Below are 15972 nucleotides of genomic sequence, written 5' to 3'. Positions count from 1 at the left end.
CTGTAAAACCTGCATTCTCGTCTGTAGGACAAGTGTCCAGAGCCGAATAAAAAAAATGACATGTTGAAAATACCTTGTCAGGAGTGGGATTTGAACCCACGCCTCTATTTAGAGACCAGAAAGCCCAAACCACTGAGGAAAGACGCATATCTTGAGTCTGGCGCCTTAGACCACTCGGCCATCCTGACCTTCAAGAACATGAAAGTCATGGGAAACCAAACCTACAACAGTCTGGTCTTAGCCAAAATGCATCCTAAAATACTTTTCAGCTATGCTTTTTGAACCCAATGCCTTCATTTGGAGGCAGAAATCCCAATTTGCTGTGGAAGGAGTCATCTTTTGTCAGGTGCCCAAGAGTACTAGTCTATGCTGAATTGTAACAATCTGTATTTCTTGGAAAGCTAAAATGCAATAATCTGGTCAGTTAAGTACTGCTGAGCCCATACTCATGTTAAAATGAATTGACAAGACTTTAACTCGAACCTATACCTTTCTTGGGAGACCAAAATTCCCAATACACAGTGGAAGGAAGTACACCTTGTCGAGCACCTGAGAACACTTGGCACTTAAGAACTTAGCGTTAACACCAATGCCAGGCCACACGTCGCAAACAGCAACCGGAAACAGCACCTCTGAGACACACAGAAGTCGGAAGTCCCGTCTCCTCCGTGGCATATACCCCATAGCAATGCTCGCATACTTCAACAAAATAGACTAGACAGAGAGCTAAATAACAGAAGACACACTCGTTGTCGGCAGGATTCGAACCTACGAGGGGAGACCCCAATGGATTTCTAGTCCATCGCCTTAACCACTCGGCCACGACAACCTTGCCCATGTAGCTTTAATATTAAGACTAGTGCTTGCTGAATAGATCCGTTATAGGGAAGAGTTCCAAAGGAAATAGCACCTCTTGCAGCGTACAGATGGTCTCAGATCTTTAAGTCTAGTCTCTTAGTAAATTCTGAGAAATCAAGTCAACAGACACACTTTTAACAGTACTTGGTTAAGAGTGGGGTTTGAACACAGAACACAATTTGATCAGAAGTGCCAAATTGCTAAGGACTCAGTCACACCTTGACATCACTATTCATTTTGACGCAAGTGAAGCCAAGAGAATATAGAGAGCAAAATTCCAGAAAGTAATTGCGTTGTCGGCAGGATTTGAACCTACGCAGGGAGACCCCAATGGATTTCAAGTCCATCGCCTTAACCACTCAACCACGACAACATACAGCTTAGCATTTAATGCTAATATTAGGGTTAACACCAGTGTTTGTCCCTCTAAATTTCGTGAATAGTATGAGCTTCAGTTGGCTTCTTGATTGGCTGTCATTCTGTTCCATGCATGTCACAATCACCATCTACTTAAAAAGTAATTCGATGGTAGGGCTCGCGCTGACTTTGGTGAGAAGGGGCTTGTTGGGGTCATTATAAATCCACTTATTGCGTCTACTAGTCTTTACAGAATCAGGTTTTCGGAACAAGCAGCTAATTTCAATGCTTACAACATGATGACCATACAATCCAATGATTACTGTAAAACCTGCATTCTCGTCTGTAGGACAAGTGTCCAGAGCCGAATAAAAAAAATGACATGTTGAAAATACCTGGTCAGGAGTGGGATTTGAACCCAAGCCTCTATTTAGAGACCAGAAAGCCCAAACCACTGAGGAAAGACGCATATCTTGAGTCTGGCGCCTTAGACCACTCGGCCATCCTGACCTGCAAGAACATAAAAGTCATGGGAAACCAAACCTACAACAGTCTGGTCTTAGCCAAAATGCATCCTAAAATATTTTTCAGCTATGCTTTTTGAACCCAATGCCTTCATTTGGAGGCAGAAATCCCAATTTGCTGTGGAAGGAGTCATCTTTTGTCAGGAGCCCAAGAGTACTAGTCTATGCTGAATTGTAACAATCTGTATTTCTTGGGAAGCTAAAATGCAATAATCTGGTCAATTAAGTACTGCTGAGCCCATACTCATGTTAAAATGAATTGACAAGACTTTAACTCGAACCTATACCTTTCTTGGGAGACCAAAATTCCCAATACACAGTGGAAGGAAGTAGACCTTGTCGAGCACCTGAGAACACTTGGCACTTAAGAACTTAGCGTTAACACCAATGCCAGGCCACACGTCGCAAACAGCAACCGGAAACAGCACCTCTGAGACACACAGAAGTCGGAAGTCCCGTCTCCTCCGTGGCATATACCCCATAGCAATGCTCGCATACTTTAACAAAATAGACTAGACAGAGAGCTAAATAACAGAAGACACACTCGTTGTCGGCAGGATTCGAACCTACGAGGGGAGACCCCAATGGATTTCTAGTCCATCGCCTTAACCACTCGGCCACGACAACCTTGCCCATGTAGCTTTAATATTAAGACTAGTGCTTGCTGAATAGATCCGTTATAGGGAAGAGTTCCAAAGGAAATAGCACCTCTTGCAGCGTACAGATGGTCTCAGATCTTTAAGTCTAGTCTCTTAGTAAATTCTGAGAAATCAAGTCAACAGACACACTTTTAACAGTACTTGGTTAAGAGTGGGGTTTGAACACAGAATACAATTTGATCAGAAGTGCCAAATTGCTAAGGACCCAGTCACACCTTGACATCACTATTCATTTTGACGCAAGTAAAGCCAAGAGAATATAGAGAGCAAAATTCCAGAAAGTAATTGCGTTGTCGGCAGGATTTGAACCTACGCAGGGAGACCCCAATGGATTTCAAGTCCATCGCCTTAACCACTCGGCCACGACAACATATAGCTTAGCATTTAATGCTAACATTAGGGTTAACACCAGTGTTTGTCCCTCTAAATTTCGTGAATAGTATGAGCTTCAGTTGGCTTCTTGATTGGCTGTCATTCTGTTCCATGCATGTCACAATCACCATCTACTTAAAAAGTAATTCGATGGTAGGGCTCGCGCTGACTTTGGTCAGAAGGGGCTTGTTGGGGTCATTATAAATCCACTTATTGCGTCTACTAGTCTTTACAGAATCAGGTTTTCGGAACAAGCAGCTAATTTCAATGCTTACAACATGATGACCATACAATCCAATGATTACTGTAAAACCTGCATTCTCGTCTGTAGGACAAGTGTCCAGAGCCGAATAAAAAAATGACATGTTGAAAATACCTTGTCAGGAGTGGGATTTGAACCCACGCCTCTATTTAAAGACCAGAAAGCCCAAACCACTAAGGAAAGACGCATATCTTGAGTCTGGCGCCTTAGACCACTCGGCCATCCTGACCTGCAAGAACATAAAAGTCATGGGAAACCAAACCTACAACAGTCTGGTCTTAGCCAAAATGCATCCTAAAATACTTTTCAGCTATGCTTTTTGAACCCAATGCCTTCATTTGGAGGCAGAAATCCCAATTTGCTGTGGAAGGAGTCATCTTTTGTCAGGTGCCCAAGAGTACTAGTCTATGCTGAATTGTAACAATCTGTATTTCTTGGGAAGCTAAAATGCAATAATCTGGTCAGTTAAGTACTGCTGAGCCCATACTCATGTTAAAATGAATTGACAAGACTTTAACTCGAACCTATACCTTTCTTGGGAGACCAAAATTCCCAATACACAGTGGAAGGAAGTAGACCTTGTCGAGCACCTGAGAACACTTGGCACTTAAGAACTTAGCGTTAACACCAATGCCAGGCCACACGTCGCAAACAGCAACCGGAAACAGCACCTCTGAGACACACAGAAGTCGGAAGTCCCGTCTCCTCCGTGGCATATACCCCATAGCAATGCTCGCATACTTTAACAAAATAGACTAGACAGAGAGCTAAGTAACAGAAGACACACTCGTTGTCGGCAGGATTCGAACCTACGAGGGGAGACCCCAATGGATTTCTAGTCCATCGCCTTAACCACTCGGCCACGACAACCTTGCCCATGTAGCTTTAATATTAAGACTAGTGCTTGCTGAATAGATCCGTTATAGGGAAGAGTTCCAAAGGAAATAGCACCTCTTGCAGCGTACAGATGGTCTCAGATCTTTAAGTCTAGTCTCTTAGTAAATTCTGAGAAATCAAGTCAACAGACACACTTTTAACAGTACTTGGTTAAGAGTGGGGTTTGAACACAGAATACAATTTGATCAGAAGTGCCAAATTGCTAAGGACCCAGTCACACCTTGACATCACTATTCATTTTGACGCAAGTGAAGCCAAGAGAATATAGAGAGCAAAATTCCAGAAAGTAATTGCGTTGTCGGCAGGATTTGAACCTACGCAGGGAGACCCCAATGGATTTCAAGTCCATCGCCTTAACCACTCGGCCACGACAACATATAGCTTAGCATTTAATGCTAATATTAGGGTTAACACCAGTGTTTGTCCCTCTAAATTTCGTGAATAGTATGAGCTTCAGTTGGCTTCTTGATTGGCTGTCATTCTGTTCCATGCATGTCACAATCACCATCTACTTAAAAAGTAATTCGATGGTAGGGCTCGCGCTGACTTTGGTGAGAAGGGGCTTGTTGGGGTCATTATAAATCCACTTATTGCGTCTACTAGTCTTTACAGAATCAGGTTTTCGGAACAAGCAGCTAATTTCAATGCTTACAACATGATGACCATACAATCCAATGATTACTGTAAAACCTGCATTCTCGTCTGTAGGACAAGTGTCCAGAGCCGAATAAAAAAAATGACATGTTGAAAATACCTTGTCAGGAGTGGGATTTGAACCCACGCCTCTATTTAGAGACCAGAAAGCCCAAACCACTGAGGAAAGACGCATATCTTGAGTCTGGCGCCTTAGACCACTCGGCCATCCTGACCTTCAAGAACATGAAAGTCATGGGAAACCAAACCTACAACAGTCTGGTCTTAGCCAAAATGCATCCTAAAATACTTTTCAGCTATGCTTTTTGAACCCAATGCCTTCATTTGGAGGCAGAAATCCCAATTTGCTGTGGAAGGAGTCATCTTTTGTCAGGTGCCCAAGAGTACTAGTCTATGCTGAATTGTAACAATCTGTATTTCTTGGAAAGCTAAAATGCAATAATCTGGTCAGTTAAGTACTGCTGAGCCCATACTCATGTTAAAATGAATTGACAAGACTTTAACTCGAACCTATACCTTTCTTGGGAGACCAAAATTCCCAATACACAGTGGAAGGAAGTACACCTTGTCGAGCACCTGAGAACACTTGGCACTTAAGAACTTAGCGTTAACACCAATGCCAGGCCACACGTCGCAAACAGCAACCGGAAACAGCACCTCTGAGACACACAGAAGTCGGAAGTCCCGTCTCCTCCGTGGCATATACCCCATAGCAATGCTCGCATACTTTAACAAAATAGACTAGACAGAGAGCTAAATAACAGAAGACACACTCGTTGTCGGCAGGATTCGAACCTACGAGGGGACCCCAATGGATTTCTAGTCCATCGCCTTAACCACTCGGCCACGACAACATATAACTTTAGCATTTAATGCTAACATTAGGGTTAACACCAGTGTTTGTCCCTCTAAATTTCGTGAATAGTATGAGCTTCAGTTGGCTTCTTGATTGGCTGTCATTCTGTTCCATGCATGTCACAATCACCATCTACTTAAAAAGTAATTCGATGGTAGGGCTCGCGCTGACTTTGGTCAGAAGGGGCTTGTTGGGGTCATTATAAATCCACTTATTGCGTCTACTAGTCTTTACAGAATCAGGTTTTCGGAACAAGCAGCTAATTTCAATGCTTACAACATGATGACCATACAATCCAATGATTACTGTAAAACCTGCATTCTCGTCTGTAGGACAAGTGTCCAGAGCCGAATAAAAAAAATGACATGTTGAAAATACCTTGTCAGGAGTGGGATTTGAACCCACGCCTCTATTTAGAGACCAGAAAGCCCAAACCACTGAGGAAAGACGCATATCTTGAGTCTGGCGCCTTAGACCACTCGGCCATCCTGACCTGCAAGAACATAAAAGTCATGGGAAACCAAACCTACAACAGTCTGGTCTTAGCCAAAATGCATCCTAAAATATTTTTCAGCTATGCTTTTTGAACCCAATGCCTTCATTTGGAGGCAGAAATCCCAATTTGCTGTGGAAGGAGTCATCTTTTGTCAGGAGCCCAAGAGTACTAGTCTATGCTGAATTGTAACAATCTGTATTTCTTGGGAAGCTAAAATGCAATAATCTGGTCAGTTAAGTACTGCTGAGCCCATACTCATGTTAAAATGAATTGACAAGACTTTAACTCGAACCTATACCTTTCTTGGGAGACCAAAATTCCCAATACACAGTGGAAGGAAGTAGACCTTGTCGAGCACCTGAGAACACTTGGCACTTAAGAACTTAGCGTTAACACCAATGCCAGGCCACACGTCGCAAACAGCAACCGGAAACAGCACCTCTGAGACACACAGAAGTCGGAAGTCCCGTCTCCTCCGTGGCATATACCCCATAGCAATGCTCGCATACTTTAACAAAATAGACTAGACAGAGAGCTAAATAACAGAAGACACACTCGTTGTCGGCAGGATTCGAACCTACGAGGGGAGACCCCAATGGATTTCTAGTCCATCGCCTTAACCACTCAGCCACGACAACCTTGCCCATGTAGCTTTAATATTAAGACTAGTGCTTGCTGAATAGATCCGTTATAGGGAAGAGTTCCAAAGGAAATAGCACCTCTTGCAGCGTACAGATGGTCTCAGATCTTTAAGTCTAGTCTCTTAGTAAATTCTGAGAAATCAAGTCAACAGACACACTTTTAACAGTACTTGGTTAAGAGTGGGGTTTGAACACAGAATACAATTTGATCAGAAGTGCCAAATTGCTAAGGACCCAGTCACACCTTGACATCACTATTCATTTTGACGCAAGTAAAGCCAAGAGAATATAGAGAGCAAAATTCCAGAAAGTAATTGCGTTGTCGGCAGGATTTGAACCTACGCAGGGAGACCCCAACGGATTTCAAGTCCATCGCCTTAACCACTCGGCCACGACAACATATAGCTTAGCATTTAATGCTAACATTAGGGTTAACACCAGTGTTTGTCCCTCTAAATTTCGTGAATAGTATGAGCTTCAGTTGGCTTCTTGATTGGCTGTCATTCTGTTCCATGCATGTCACAATCACCATCTACTTAAAAAGTAATTCGATGGTAGGGCTCGCGCTGACTTTGGTGAGAAGGGGCTTGTTGGGGTCATTATAAATCCACTTATTGCGTCTACTAGTCTTTACAGAATCAGGTTTTCGGAACAAGCAGCTAATTTCAATGCTTACAACATGATGACCATACAATCCAATGATTACTGTAAAACCTGCATTCTCGTCTGTAGGACAAGTGTCCAGAGCCGAATAAAAAAATGACATGTTGAAAATACCTTGTCAGGAGTGGGATTTGAACCCACGCCTCTATTTAGAGACCAGAAAGCCCAAACCACTGAGGAAAGACGCATATCTTGAGTCTGGCGCCTTAGACCACTCGGCCATCCTGACCTGCAAGAACAAAAAAGTCATGGGAAACCAAACCTACAACAGTCTGGTCTTAGCCAAAATGCATCCTAAAATATTTTTCAGCTATGCTTTTTGAACCCAATGCCTTCATTTGGAGGCAGAAATCCCAATTTGCTGTGGAAGGAGTCATCTTTTGTCAGGTGCCCAAGAGTACTAGTCTATGCTGAATTGTAACAATCTGTATTTCTTGGAAAGCTAAAATGCAATAATCTGGTCTGTTAAGTACTGCTGAGCCCATACTCATGTTAAAATGAATTGACAAGACTTTAACTCGAACCTATACCTTTCTTGGGAGACCAAAATTCCCAATACACAGTGGAAGGAAGTACACCTTGTCGAGCACCTGAGAACACTTGGCACTTAAGAACTTAGCGTTAACACCAATGCCAGGCCACACGTCGCAAACAGCAACCGGAAACAGCACCTCTGAGACACACAGAAGTTGGAAGTCCCTTCTCCTCCGTGGCATATACCCCATAGCAATGCTCGCATACCTTAACACAATAGACAAGACAGAAAGTTAAATAACAGAAGACATACTCGTTGTCGGCAGGATTCGAACCTATGAGGGGAGACCCCAATGGATTTCTAGTCCATCGCCTTAACCACTCGGCCACGACAACCTTGCCCATGTAGCTTTAATATTAAGACTAGTGCTTGCTGAATAGATCCGTTATAGGGAAGAGTTCCAAAGGAAACAGCACCTCTTGCAGCGTACAGATGGTCTCAGATCTTTAAGTCTAGTCTCTTAGTAAATTCTGAGAAATCAAGTCAACAGACACACTTTTAACAGTACTTGGTTAAGAGTGGGGTTTGAACACAGAACACAATTTGATCAGAAGTGCTAAATTGCTAAGGACTCAGTCACACCTTGACATCACTATTCATTTTGACGCAAGTGAAGCCAAGAGAATATAGAGAGCAAAATTCCAGAAAGTAATTGCGTTGTCGGCAGGATTTGAACCTACGCAGGGAGACCCCAATGGATTTCAAGTCCATCGCCTTAACCACTCGGCCACAACAACATATAGCTTAGCATTTAATGCTAACATTAGGGTTAACACCAGTGTTTGTCCCTCTAAATTTCGTGAATAGTATGAGCTTCAGTTGGCTTCTTGATTGGCTGTCATTCTGTTCCATGCATGTCACAATCACCATCTACTTAAAAAGTAATTCGATGGTAGGGCTCGCGCTGACTTTGGTGAGAAGGGGCTTGTTGGGGTCATTATAAATCCACTTATTGCGTCTACTAGTCTTTACAGAATCAGGTTTTCGGAACAAGCAGCTAATTTCAATGCTTACAACATGATGACCATACAATCCAATGATTACTGTAAAACCTGCATTCTCGTCTGTAGGACAAGTGTCCGGAGCCGAATAAAAAAAATGACATGTTGAAAATACCTTGTCAGGAGTGGGATTTGAACCCACGCCTCTATTTAGAGACCAGAAAGCCCAAACCACTGAGGAAAGACGCATATCTTGAGTCTGGCGCCTTAGACCACTCGGCCATCCTGACCTTCAAGAACATGAAAGTCATGGGAAACCAAACCTACAACAGTCTGGTCTTAGCCAAAATGCATCCTAAAATACTTTTCAGCTATGCTTTTTGAACCCAATGCCTTCATTTGAAGGCAGAAATCCCAATTTGCTGTGGAAGGAGTCATCTTTTGTCAGGTGCCCAAGAGTACTAGTCTATGCTGAATTGTAACAATCTGTATTTCTTGGAAAGCTAAAATGCAATAATCTGGTCAGTTAAGTACTGCTGAGCCCATACTCATGTTAAAATGAATTGACAAGACTTTAACTCGAACCTATACCTTTCTTGGGAGACCAAAATTCCCAATACACAGTGGAAGGAAGTACACCTTGTCGAGCACCTGAGAACACTTGGCACTTAAGAACTTAGCGTTAACACCAATGCCAGGCCACACGTCGCAAACAGCAACCGGAAACAGCACCTCTGAGACACACAGAAGTTGGAAGTCCCTTCTCCTCCGTGGCATATACCCCATAGCAATGCTCGCATACTTTAACACAATAGACAAGACAGAGAGCTAAATAAAAGAAGACACACTCGTTGTCGGCAGGATTCGAACCTACGAGGGGAGACCCCAATGGATTTCTAGTCCATCGCCTTAACCACTCGGCCACGACAACCTTGCCCATGTAGCTTTAATATTAAGACTAGTGCTTGCTGAATAGATCCGTTATAGGGAAGAGTTCCAAAGGAAACAGCACCTCTTGCAGCGTACAGATGGTCTCAGATCTTTAAGTCTAGTCTCTTAGTAAATTCTGAGAAATCAAGTCAACAGACACACTTTTAACAGTACTTGGTTAAGAGTGGGGTTTGAACACAGAACACAATTTGATCAGAAGTGCCAAATTGCTAAGGACCCAGTCACACCTTGACATCACTATTCATTTTGACGCAAGTGAAGCCAAGAGAATATAGAGAGCAAAATTCCAGAAAGTAATTGCGTTGTCGGCAGGATTTGAACCTACGCAGGGAGACCCCAATGGATTTCAAGTCCATCGCCTTAACCACTCGGCCACGACAACATATAGCTTAGCATTTAATGCTAACATTAGGGTTAACACCAGTGTTTGTCCCTCTAAATTTCGTGAATAGTATGAGCTTCAGTTGGCTTCTTGATTGGCTGTCATTCTGTTCCATGCATGTCACAATCACCATCTACTTAAAAAGTAATTCGATGGTAGGGCTCGCGCTGACTTTGGTGAGAAGGGGCTTGTTGGGGTCATTATAAATCCACTTATTGCGTCTACTAGTCTTTACAGAATCAGGTTTTCGGAACAAGCAGCTAATTTCAATGCTTACAACATGATGACCATACAATCCAATGATTACTGTAAAACCTGCATTCTCGTCTGTAGGACAAGTGTCCAGAGCCGAATAAAAAAAATGACATGTTGAAAATACCTTGTCAGGAGTGGGATTTGAACCCACGCCTCTATTTAGAGACCAGAAAGCCCAAACCACTGAGGAAAGACGCATATCTTGAGTCTGGCGCCTTAGACCACTCGGCCATCCTGACCTGCAAGAACATAAAAGTCATGGGAAACCAAACCTACAACAGTCTGGTCTTAGCCAAAATGCATCCTAAAATATTTTTCAGCTATGCTTTTTGAACCCAATGCCTTCATTTGGAGGCAGAAATCCCAATTTGCTGTGGAAGGAGTCATCTTTTGTCAGGTGCCCAAGAGTACTAGTCTATGCTGAATTGTAACAATCTGTATTTCTTGGGAAGCTAAAATGCAATAATCTGGTCAGTTAAGTACTGCTGAGCCCATACTCATGTTAAAATGAATTGACAAGACTTTAACTCGAACCTATACCTTTCTTGGGAGACCAAAATTCCCAATACACAGTGGAAGGAAGTAGACCTTGTCGAGCACCTGAGAACACTTGGCACTTAAGAACTTAGCGTTAACACCAATGCCAGGCCACACGTCGCAAACAGCAACCGGAAACAGCACCTCTGAGACACACAGAAGTCGGAAGTCCCGTCTCCTCCGTGGCATATACCCCATAGCAATGCTCGCATACTTTAACAAAATAGACTAGACAGAGAGTTAAATAACAGAAGACACACTCGTTGTCGGCAGGATTCGAACCTACGAGGGGAGACCCCAATGGATTTCTAGTCCATCGCCTTAACCACTCGGCCACGACAACCTTGCCCATGTAGCTTTAATATTAAGACTAGTGCTTGCTGAATAGATCCGTTATAGGGAAGAGTTCCAAAGGAAATAGCACCTCTTGCAGCGTACAGATGGTCTCAGATCTTTAAGTCTAGTCTCTTAGTAAATTCTGAGAAATCAAGTCAACAGACACACTTTTAACAGTACTTGGTTAAGAGTGGGGTTTGAACACAGAACACAATTTGATCAGAAGTGCCAAATTGCTAAGGACTCAGTCACACCTTGACATCACTATTCATTTTGACGCAAGTGAAGCCAAGAGAATATAGAGAGCAAAATTCCAGAAAGTAATTGCGTTGTCGGCAGGATTTGAACCTACGCAGGGAGACCCCAATGGATTTCAAGTCCATCGCCTTAACCACTCGGCCACGACAACATATAGCTTAGCATTTAATGCTAATATTAGGGTTAACACCAGTGTTTGTCCCTCTAAATTTCGTGAATAGTATGAGCTTCAGTTGGCTTCTTGATTGGCTGTCATTCTGTTCCATGCATGTCACAATCACCATCTACTTAAAAAGTAATTCGATGGTAGGGCTCGCGCTGACTTTGGTGAGAAGGGGCTTGTTGGGGTCATTATAAATCCACTTATTGCGTCTACTAGTCTTTACAGAATCAGGTTTTCGGAACAAGCAGCTAATTTCAATGCTTACAACATGATGACCATACAATCCAATGATTACTGTAAAACCTGCATTCTCGTCTGTAGGACAAGTGTCCAGAGCCGAATAAAAAAAATGACATGTTGAAAATACCTTGTCAGGAGTGGGATTTGAACCCACGCCTCTATTTAGAGACCAGAAAGCCCAAACCACTGAGGAAAGACGCATATCTTGAGCCTGGCGCCTTAGACCACTCGGCCATCCTGACCTGCAAGAACATAAAAGTCATGGGAAACCAAACCTACAACAGTCTGGTCTTAGCCAAAATGCATCCTAAAATATTTTTCAGCTATGCTTTTTGAACCCAATGCCTTCATTTGGAGGCAGAAATCCCAATTTGCTGTGGAAGGAGTCATCTTTTGTCAGGAGCCCAAGAGTACTAGTCTATGCTGAATTGTAACAATCTGTATTTCTTGGGAAGCTAAAATGCAATAATCTGGTCAGTTAAGTACTGCTGAGCCCATACTCATGTTAAAATGAATTGACAAGACTTTAACTCGAACCTATACCTTTCTTGGGAGACCAAAATTCCCAATACACAGTGGAAGGAAGTAGACCTTGTCGAGCACCTGAGAACACTTGGCACTTAAGAACTTAGCGTTAACACCAATGCCAGGCCACACGTCGCAAACAGCAACCGGAAATAGCACCTCTGAGACACACAGAAGTCGGAAGTCCCGTCTCCTCCGTGGCATATACCCCATAGCAATGCTCGCATACTTTAACAAAATAGACTAGACAGAGAGCTAAATAACAGAAGACACACTCGTTGTCGGCAGGATTCCAACCTATGAGGGGAGACCCCAATGGATTTCTAGTCCATCGCCTTAACCACTCGGCCACGACAACCTTGCCCATGTAGCTTTAATATTAAGACTAGTGCTTGCTGAATAGATCCGTTATAGGGAAGAGTTCCAAAGGAAATAGCACCTCTTGCAGCGTACAGATGGTCTCAGATCTTTAAGTCTAGTCTCTTAGTAAATTCTGAGAAATCAAGTCAACAGACACACTTTTAACAGTACTTGGTTAAGAGTGGGGTTTGAACACAGAACACAATTTGATCAGAAGTGCCAAATTGCTAAGGACTCAGTCACACCTTGACATCACTATTCATTTTGACGCAAGTGAAGCCAAGAGAATATAGAGAGCAAAATTCCAGAAAGTAATTGCGTTGTCTGCAGGATTTGAACCTACGCAGGGAGACCCCAATGGATTTCAAGTCCATCGCCTTAACCACTCGGCCACGACAACATATAGCTTAGCATTTAATGCTAACATTAGGGTTAACACCAGTGTTTGTCCCTCTAAATTTCGTGAATAGTATGAGCTTCAGTTGGCTTCTTGATTGGCTGTCATTCTGTTCCATGCATGTCACAATCACCATCTACTTAAAAAGTAATTCGATGGTAGGGCTCGCGCTGACTTTGGTGAGAAGGGGCTTGTTGGGGTCATTATAAATCCACTTATTGCGTCTACTAGTCTTTACAGAATCAGGTTTTCGGAACAAGCAGCTAATTTCAATGCTTACAACATGATGACCATACAATCCAATGATTACTGTAAAACCTGCATTCTCGTCTGTAGGACAAGTGTCCAGAGCCGAATAAAAAAAATGACATGTTGAAAATACCTTGTCAGGAGTGGGATTTGAACCCACGCCTCTATTTAGAGACCAGAAAGCCCAAACCACTGAGGAAAGACGCATATCTTGAGTCTGGCGCCTTAGACCACTCGGCCATCCTGACCTTCAAGAACATGAAAGTCATGGGAAACCAAACCTACAACAGTCTGGTCTTAGCCAAAATGCATCCTAAAATACTTTTCAGCTATGCTTTTTGAACCCAATGCCTTCATTTGGAGGCAGAAATCCCAATTTGCTGTGGAAGGAGTCATCTTTTGTCAGGTGCCCAAGAGTACTAGTCTATGCTGAATTGTAACAATCTTTATTTCTTGGAAAGCTAAAATGCAATAATCTGGTCAGTTAAGTACTGCTGAGCCCATACTCATGTTAAAATGAATTGACAAGACTTTAACTCGAACCTATACCTTTCTTGGGAGACCAAAATTCCCAATACACAGTGGAAGGAAGTAGACCTTGTCGAGCACCTGAGAACACTTGGCACTTAAGAACTTAGCGTTAACACCAATGCCAGGCCACACGTCGCAAACAGCAACCGGAAACAGCACCTCTGAGACACACAGAAGTCGGAAGTCCCGTCTCCTCCGTGGCATATACCCCATAGCAATGCTCGCATACTTTAACAAAATAGACTAGACAGAGAGTTAAATAACAGAAGACACACTCGTTGTCGGCAGGATTCGAACCTACGAGGGGAGACCCCAATGGATTTCTAGTCCATCGCCTTAACCACTCGGCCACGACAACCTTGCCCATGTAGCTTTAATATTAAGACTAGTGCTTGCTGAATAGATCCGTTATAGGGAAGAGTTCCAAAGGAAATAGCACCTCTTGCAGCGTACAGATGGTCTCAGATCTTTAAGTCTAGTCTCTTAGTAAATTCTGAGAAATCAAGTCAACAGACACACTTTTAACAGTACTTGGTTAAGAGTGGGGTTTGAACACAGAACACAATTTGATCAGAAGTGCCAAATTGCTAAGGACTCAGTCACACCTTGACATCACTATTCATTTTGACGCAAGTGAAGCCAAGAGAATATAGAGAGCAAAATTCCAGAAAGTAATTGCGTTGTCGGCAGGATTTGAACCTACGCAGGGAGACCCCAATGGATTTCAAGTCCATCGCCTTAACCACTCGGCCACGACAACATATAGCTTAGCATTTAATGCTAATATTAGGGTTAACACCAGTGTTTGTCCCTCTAAATTTCGTGAATAGTATGAGCTTCAGTTGGCTTCTTGATTGGCTGTCATTCTGTTCCATGCATGTCACAATCACCATCTACTTAAAAAGTAATTCGATGGTAGGGCTCGCGCTGACTTTGGTGAGAAGGGGCTTGTTGGGGTCATTATAAATCCACTTATTGCGTCTACTAGTCTTTACAGAATCAGGTTTTCGGAACAAGCAGCTAATTTCAATGCTTACAACATGATGACCATACAATCCAATGATTACTGTAAAACCTGCATTCTCGTCTGTAGGACAAGTGTCCAGAGCCGAATAAAAAAAATGACATGTTGAAAATACCTTGTCAGGAGTGGGATTTGAACCCACGCCTCTATTTAGAGACCAGAAAGCCCAAACCACTGAGGAAAGACGCATATCTTGAGTCTGGCGCCTTAGACCACTCGGCCATCCTGACCTGCAAGAACATAAAAGTCATGGGAAACCAAACCTACAACAGTCTGGTCTTAGCCAAAATGCATCCTAAAATATTTTTCAGCTATGCTTTTTGAACCCAATGCCTTCATTTGGAGGCAGAAATCCCAATTTGCTGTGGAAGGAGTCATCTTTTGTCAGGAGCCCAAGAGTACTAGTCTATGCTGAATTGTAACAATCTGTATTTCTTGGGAAGCTAAAATGCAATAATCTGGTCAGTTAAGTACTGCTGAGCCCATACTCATGTTAAAATGAATTGACAAGACTTTAACTCGAACCTATACCTTTCTTGGGAGACCAAAATTCCCAATACACAGTGGAAGGAAGTAGACCTTGTCGAGCACCTGAGAACACTTGGCACTTAAGAACTTAGCGTTAACACCAATGCCAGGCCACACGTCGCAAACAGCAACCGGAAATAGCACCTCTGAGACACACAGAAGTCGGAAGTCCCGTCTCCTCCGTGGCATATACCCCATAGCAATGCTCGCATACTTTAACAAAATAGACTAGACAGAGAGCTAAATAACAGAAGACACACTCGTTGTCGGCAGGATTCCAACCTATGAGGGGAGACCCCAATGGATTTCTAGTCCATCGCCTTAACCACTCGGCCACGACAACCTTGCCCATGTAGCTTTAATATTAAGACTAGTGCTTGCTGAATAGATCCGTTATAGGGAAGAGTTCCAAAGGAAATAGCACCTCTTGCAGCGTACAGATGGTCTCAGATCTTTAAGTCTAGTCTCTTAGTAAATTCTGAGAAATCAAGTCAACAGACACACTTTTAACAGTACTTGGT

The 15972-nt window shown here is 43.0% G+C and overlaps 31 non-coding genes across 31 annotated transcripts; all 31 read right to left on the bottom strand.

Moving 5' to 3' along the window:
• Positions 1 to 75: 75 nt before the first annotated feature.
• On the bottom strand, positions 76 to 188 carry trnal-caa (transfer RNA leucine (anticodon CAA)). The gene is made up of 2 exons: positions 151 to 188; positions 76 to 121 (listed from the first exon to the last, which is right to left on the bottom strand). It is a non-coding gene; the product is annotated as a tRNA-Leu (tRNA).
• A 559-nt stretch (positions 189 to 747) lies between these two features.
• On the bottom strand, positions 748 to 829 carry trnas-aga (transfer RNA serine (anticodon AGA)). Its single transcript has one exon. It is a non-coding gene; the product is annotated as a tRNA-Ser (tRNA).
• Positions 830 to 1149: 320 nt separating this feature from the next.
• trnas-uga (transfer RNA serine (anticodon UGA)) lies at positions 1150 to 1231 on the bottom strand. Its single transcript has one exon. It is a non-coding gene; the product is annotated as a tRNA-Ser (tRNA).
• Positions 1232 to 1612: 381 nt separating this feature from the next.
• trnal-caa (transfer RNA leucine (anticodon CAA)) lies at positions 1613 to 1725 on the bottom strand. The gene is made up of 2 exons: positions 1688 to 1725; positions 1613 to 1658 (listed from the first exon to the last, which is right to left on the bottom strand). It is a non-coding gene; the product is annotated as a tRNA-Leu (tRNA).
• Positions 1726 to 2284: 559 nt separating this feature from the next.
• Positions 2285 to 2366, bottom strand: trnas-aga (transfer RNA serine (anticodon AGA)). Its single transcript has one exon. It is a non-coding gene; the product is annotated as a tRNA-Ser (tRNA).
• A 320-nt stretch (positions 2367 to 2686) lies between these two features.
• On the bottom strand, positions 2687 to 2768 carry trnas-uga (transfer RNA serine (anticodon UGA)). The gene has a single exon. It is a non-coding gene; the product is annotated as a tRNA-Ser (tRNA).
• Positions 2769 to 3148: 380 nt separating this feature from the next.
• Positions 3149 to 3261, bottom strand: trnal-caa (transfer RNA leucine (anticodon CAA)). The gene is made up of 2 exons: positions 3224 to 3261; positions 3149 to 3194 (listed from the first exon to the last, which is right to left on the bottom strand). It is a non-coding gene; the product is annotated as a tRNA-Leu (tRNA).
• A 559-nt stretch (positions 3262 to 3820) lies between these two features.
• On the bottom strand, positions 3821 to 3902 carry trnas-aga (transfer RNA serine (anticodon AGA)). Its single transcript has one exon. It is a non-coding gene; the product is annotated as a tRNA-Ser (tRNA).
• A 320-nt stretch (positions 3903 to 4222) lies between these two features.
• Positions 4223 to 4304, bottom strand: trnas-uga (transfer RNA serine (anticodon UGA)). Its single transcript has one exon. It is a non-coding gene; the product is annotated as a tRNA-Ser (tRNA).
• Positions 4305 to 4685: 381 nt separating this feature from the next.
• trnal-caa (transfer RNA leucine (anticodon CAA)) lies at positions 4686 to 4798 on the bottom strand. The gene is made up of 2 exons: positions 4761 to 4798; positions 4686 to 4731 (listed from the first exon to the last, which is right to left on the bottom strand). It is a non-coding gene; the product is annotated as a tRNA-Leu (tRNA).
• A 559-nt stretch (positions 4799 to 5357) lies between these two features.
• On the bottom strand, positions 5358 to 5437 carry trnas-aga (transfer RNA serine (anticodon AGA)). Its single transcript has one exon. It is a non-coding gene; the product is annotated as a tRNA-Ser (tRNA).
• A 382-nt stretch (positions 5438 to 5819) lies between these two features.
• On the bottom strand, positions 5820 to 5932 carry trnal-caa (transfer RNA leucine (anticodon CAA)). Its single transcript has 2 exons — positions 5895 to 5932; positions 5820 to 5865 (listed from the first exon to the last, which is right to left on the bottom strand). It is a non-coding gene; the product is annotated as a tRNA-Leu (tRNA).
• Positions 5933 to 6491: 559 nt separating this feature from the next.
• Positions 6492 to 6573, bottom strand: trnas-aga (transfer RNA serine (anticodon AGA)). The gene has a single exon. It is a non-coding gene; the product is annotated as a tRNA-Ser (tRNA).
• Positions 6574 to 6893: 320 nt separating this feature from the next.
• trnas-uga (transfer RNA serine (anticodon UGA)) lies at positions 6894 to 6975 on the bottom strand. The gene has a single exon. It is a non-coding gene; the product is annotated as a tRNA-Ser (tRNA).
• A 380-nt stretch (positions 6976 to 7355) lies between these two features.
• On the bottom strand, positions 7356 to 7468 carry trnal-caa (transfer RNA leucine (anticodon CAA)). The gene is made up of 2 exons: positions 7431 to 7468; positions 7356 to 7401 (listed from the first exon to the last, which is right to left on the bottom strand). It is a non-coding gene; the product is annotated as a tRNA-Leu (tRNA).
• A 559-nt stretch (positions 7469 to 8027) lies between these two features.
• On the bottom strand, positions 8028 to 8109 carry trnas-aga (transfer RNA serine (anticodon AGA)). The gene has a single exon. It is a non-coding gene; the product is annotated as a tRNA-Ser (tRNA).
• Positions 8110 to 8429: 320 nt separating this feature from the next.
• trnas-uga (transfer RNA serine (anticodon UGA)) lies at positions 8430 to 8511 on the bottom strand. Its single transcript has one exon. It is a non-coding gene; the product is annotated as a tRNA-Ser (tRNA).
• A 381-nt stretch (positions 8512 to 8892) lies between these two features.
• On the bottom strand, positions 8893 to 9005 carry trnal-caa (transfer RNA leucine (anticodon CAA)). The gene is made up of 2 exons: positions 8968 to 9005; positions 8893 to 8938 (listed from the first exon to the last, which is right to left on the bottom strand). It is a non-coding gene; the product is annotated as a tRNA-Leu (tRNA).
• A 559-nt stretch (positions 9006 to 9564) lies between these two features.
• Positions 9565 to 9646, bottom strand: trnas-aga (transfer RNA serine (anticodon AGA)). The gene has a single exon. It is a non-coding gene; the product is annotated as a tRNA-Ser (tRNA).
• Positions 9647 to 9966: 320 nt separating this feature from the next.
• trnas-uga (transfer RNA serine (anticodon UGA)) lies at positions 9967 to 10048 on the bottom strand. The gene has a single exon. It is a non-coding gene; the product is annotated as a tRNA-Ser (tRNA).
• Positions 10049 to 10429: 381 nt separating this feature from the next.
• Positions 10430 to 10542, bottom strand: trnal-caa (transfer RNA leucine (anticodon CAA)). Its single transcript has 2 exons — positions 10505 to 10542; positions 10430 to 10475 (listed from the first exon to the last, which is right to left on the bottom strand). It is a non-coding gene; the product is annotated as a tRNA-Leu (tRNA).
• Positions 10543 to 11101: 559 nt separating this feature from the next.
• On the bottom strand, positions 11102 to 11183 carry trnas-aga (transfer RNA serine (anticodon AGA)). The gene has a single exon. It is a non-coding gene; the product is annotated as a tRNA-Ser (tRNA).
• A 320-nt stretch (positions 11184 to 11503) lies between these two features.
• Positions 11504 to 11585, bottom strand: trnas-uga (transfer RNA serine (anticodon UGA)). The gene has a single exon. It is a non-coding gene; the product is annotated as a tRNA-Ser (tRNA).
• Positions 11586 to 11966: 381 nt separating this feature from the next.
• Positions 11967 to 12079, bottom strand: trnal-caa (transfer RNA leucine (anticodon CAA)). Its single transcript has 2 exons — positions 12042 to 12079; positions 11967 to 12012 (listed from the first exon to the last, which is right to left on the bottom strand). It is a non-coding gene; the product is annotated as a tRNA-Leu (tRNA).
• A 559-nt stretch (positions 12080 to 12638) lies between these two features.
• On the bottom strand, positions 12639 to 12720 carry trnas-aga (transfer RNA serine (anticodon AGA)). The gene has a single exon. It is a non-coding gene; the product is annotated as a tRNA-Ser (tRNA).
• Positions 12721 to 13040: 320 nt separating this feature from the next.
• trnas-uga (transfer RNA serine (anticodon UGA)) lies at positions 13041 to 13122 on the bottom strand. The gene has a single exon. It is a non-coding gene; the product is annotated as a tRNA-Ser (tRNA).
• Positions 13123 to 13503: 381 nt separating this feature from the next.
• Positions 13504 to 13616, bottom strand: trnal-caa (transfer RNA leucine (anticodon CAA)). Its single transcript has 2 exons — positions 13579 to 13616; positions 13504 to 13549 (listed from the first exon to the last, which is right to left on the bottom strand). It is a non-coding gene; the product is annotated as a tRNA-Leu (tRNA).
• Positions 13617 to 14175: 559 nt separating this feature from the next.
• Positions 14176 to 14257, bottom strand: trnas-aga (transfer RNA serine (anticodon AGA)). The gene has a single exon. It is a non-coding gene; the product is annotated as a tRNA-Ser (tRNA).
• Positions 14258 to 14577: 320 nt separating this feature from the next.
• On the bottom strand, positions 14578 to 14659 carry trnas-uga (transfer RNA serine (anticodon UGA)). The gene has a single exon. It is a non-coding gene; the product is annotated as a tRNA-Ser (tRNA).
• A 381-nt stretch (positions 14660 to 15040) lies between these two features.
• On the bottom strand, positions 15041 to 15153 carry trnal-caa (transfer RNA leucine (anticodon CAA)). Its single transcript has 2 exons — positions 15116 to 15153; positions 15041 to 15086 (listed from the first exon to the last, which is right to left on the bottom strand). It is a non-coding gene; the product is annotated as a tRNA-Leu (tRNA).
• Positions 15154 to 15712: 559 nt separating this feature from the next.
• trnas-aga (transfer RNA serine (anticodon AGA)) lies at positions 15713 to 15794 on the bottom strand. The gene has a single exon. It is a non-coding gene; the product is annotated as a tRNA-Ser (tRNA).
• Between the last annotated feature and the right edge of the window lie 178 nt (positions 15795 to 15972).

Source organism: Leptonotus elevatus, chromosome 1 (assembly GCF_054856555.1).
Source record: "Leptonotus elevatus isolate MCC_2025b chromosome 1, RoL_Lele_1.0, whole genome shotgun sequence".
Lineage (NCBI taxonomy): Eukaryota > Metazoa > Chordata > Actinopteri > Syngnathiformes > Syngnathidae > Leptonotus > Leptonotus elevatus.
Note: the sequence above shows the minus strand (reverse complement) of the source record. Positions and strands in the feature narration are given on the sequence as shown.